We start from the raw sequence: 3,125 nt of genomic DNA, 5'->3' as shown, positions 1-3,125 counted from the left end.
GGCAATGGGGAACGGAGAGTGGGGAGGGAAGGTGAAGAAAGAAGGCGGTGGGGGGAGTGGAATGGGGGCACTGGGGCAGGGTGGAGAGGCTGGGAGCTGGATCAGTTATGGAACAGCGACGGTGATGCATTTGGCAGTTCTGAGCGTTCTTTCAGCCCTCACTGGCAGCTAGCAGCTTGCTGGCAGTGGTCAGGGAACAGTCATTCTCCAGGGAAGAGGAAGTGGAAGAACTGGTTCTGATGGACACCGTTGCCTAGCAACCGTTCCAGAAAACATTTTGAATTATGATCATTTTTATGTGGAATGTTTTAGGGATAATTAATGAATTTGCTATTACCGAGAGGCTCTGGGGTTCCTATACTCTCCTGCTATGGGGTGGAACTGCACCATTATACTGTGCTTGTTTCTGCAGCAGGTGTCAATACCTCATTCATTCATTCATTGTCAGACGCCATGTATCCCAGACGGGGTGGCCAAGGGCTTAGAGTTAATTGTTTTACAGGGAGGGGCACTAATCCTCCACCAACCTCACTTGACACATAGGGATGCCAACAGCATCTGGTGTTCCCAGGCGGTCACCCATCCAAGTACTAACCAGACCCAACGTTGCTTAACTTCGCTGATCGGACGGGAAGCGGTGTACTCAACGTGGTATGCCCGTTGGCCTTGTTGTCACTTATTGTTACAGCAGCAGCAAAAGAACACCTCTGACTGTACACACTGTGGCAAAGTGCAGCGATCCCATGATGGACACCATATACTCGTGCACTGCTGTGGGGTTTTAATTATATTTTTCTTGTAGTGATTATTAAATGTTCCTTCCATAAGGACACACACACACACACACACACACACACACACACACACATATATATATATATATATATATATATATATATATATATATATATATATATATATATATATATATCGATCATCATCCGATCCTACGTTGCCCCATGAGGAGCGTAGGAGCCCGGGGCTAGGCAGTTGGTCCTGACATTTAAGATGAGAGTGACCAACCTCACTCATCCCTGAGTGGCATTACGTGAGCTATAAACCCCAACCATCCCTTGGATATAAACCTTCACCGGCTCAATCCGATTGGAGCACAATAATTACCCACTAAACCACCAGGCGCCAAAATTTGGTTATATGGTTACCACCCAGCATAGTAAATGGTTTCCTGGTGTACAAGAAACCATTTGGCTTGTCACTCAGTGTAGAGTTACCCATAGGCAGAAGAAAGAGGAAAGAATGAAGGAATGAAAGACAGAAGAGGGAGTGTAAAGTCACCAGTAGGCAGAAAGAAGAAGAAAGAATGAAGGAAAGAAAGATAGAAGAAGATGGAAGGAAAGAAGGCTGGAGGAAAGGACAGGGCAGACACCCGAGAGCAGCACTACATTGAGTGAGTGGATGGTGAGCGCCCCAACCTACCACAAATATATATATATAAACATGAAAATAATATATATACCAGTGTATAGGTCACATGGGTATTTATTTGAACTTACATCACAATATCCCAAGCCTCATTATCCGCTGACGTTTTCTTGGCCTGGACATTATTGCTGTTTGTTTCTCATGTTCTGAAAATAACATGTTCAGCCCTGGATGTCATATTCCAAACACATATTGCCTAAAACTGACTGGTTTCCTTGAGCTATTACTTTCTTCCATATTTGTTTCCATCCAAGGTTTATTATTAAATGCCTCAGGCAGCTTTTCACAGCAACAGGTTGGCGTAATCACTAAAAATATATATTTTAGCTGTAGTAGTTGGGAAGCGAGGTGGCCGTACTGTGACTGTTAACGTGCCTTACACTGGATGTGTCTTGTGCCACTTCTGAGATCCCTCTGTTCTGCCTTCATTGGTTATGCTCCTCTAAGAGGTGGTTCGTTCGCTGCCTGGTTGGTCAGCAGCATGGAAAAAATGAGGTGGGAAGAGACTGGTGGACTGGGTAGATTGTGGTGTGGAACATCAAACATGCCAGTTCATTTTATTAGTTTTCGCGGAGGAAAGGCAAATTCTGTCTTCGAGAATGTTATTTAAACAGTTGGTGGAAATTACAACTGGCCTTGCTACTTCATTGTTCGTTATGTTATGAACTGTACAGCAGAATGCAGCCTGACCATTTGCCATCTTCAACTGTGCATTAAAACTGACCGTCATAAATAAAGGGCTTGCTTACACGCACGTTCTCTTAGATATAATAACATGAACAAAAGAATTTGGTTGTGTGTTCTGCATGTGCTGGGTACTGGGTCTGGTCAGGCTACGTGTTTGTCCAGATTATATTTGTCATTTGGGAGAATGTGGCTTCACCTGACTTTCGATTGTTGAATAGATCGTTGTTCATATTTGTGTGTGTGTGTGTGTGTGTGTGTGTGTGTGTGTGTGTGTGTGTGTGTGTGTGTGTGTGTGTGTGTGTGAAATTCAGTCGTGCTGCAATTACAATTTTCAGTTAAAATACATTGTGTGGAGTATAAGATGGCGCAGTTATATGTAACTACATATGAATATGTATGATAAGTATATGAATGTATAGCGTATGTGAAGGCTGCAGTATTTCTAGCCATTATTTTATTAGTTTTGTAGAGAGTTTCGTCGATCTGTCGAAGTTTTAGTTGGAGAAGAGATCAATGTTTATTATCAAAATAATATAATTTTTCAGTATACGAGTACAGTGATACTGTTTCCACTAAATAGTCTGCGAACAAGACATTCTTTTGTCAGTTTCACCCTCACTGTAAGTATGAACAATATATCTATCCTATTCACTTAGAGTATCACATTCTAGTTTATCACATACTTAGGAGGCACAGATAACATTCAGCTTTGTTCCTTTTGTCGCAAAACCTTTGTATAATTTAATTAGACCGCATCTTTCTGTGCTGAAAGACACAGCGGCGGTTCTGTTCTAATAATCTGTCGCCATGCATTTTGGTTTTCCGTATGTTCCCACTGTCATATGTGTTTTTTTTTCTCCTTGTCGATATTCCTTAATTGTCGCGTGAAACTTTCACACAAATATGCAGACAAAATAATCTCGTCAAATCTGTAGTGTAACCTCATCGTCTCTGCGACATTTATCTCTTCAACAACGTACTGTACAAACTCTGCA

At 42.1% G+C, this 3,125-nt stretch overlaps 1 non-coding gene across 1 annotated transcript; it reads right to left on the bottom strand.

Annotated features, from left to right (window-relative positions):
* Positions 1–546: 546 nt before the first annotated feature.
* Positions 547–665, bottom strand: LOC145408863 (5S ribosomal RNA). Its single transcript, XR_013898982.1, has one exon. It is a non-coding gene; the product is annotated as a 5S ribosomal RNA (ribosomal RNA).
* Positions 666–3,125: the final 2,460 nt, after the last annotated feature.

This window comes from Coenobita brevimanus, chromosome 78 (genome assembly GCF_032717465.1).
Source record: "Coenobita brevimanus isolate Jiangsu-jjx chromosome 78, ASM3271746v2, whole genome shotgun sequence".
NCBI classification, from domain to species: Eukaryota; Metazoa; Arthropoda; class Malacostraca; order Decapoda; family Coenobitidae; genus Coenobita; species Coenobita brevimanus.
This window is presented reverse-complemented; position numbering and strand designations above follow the sequence as displayed.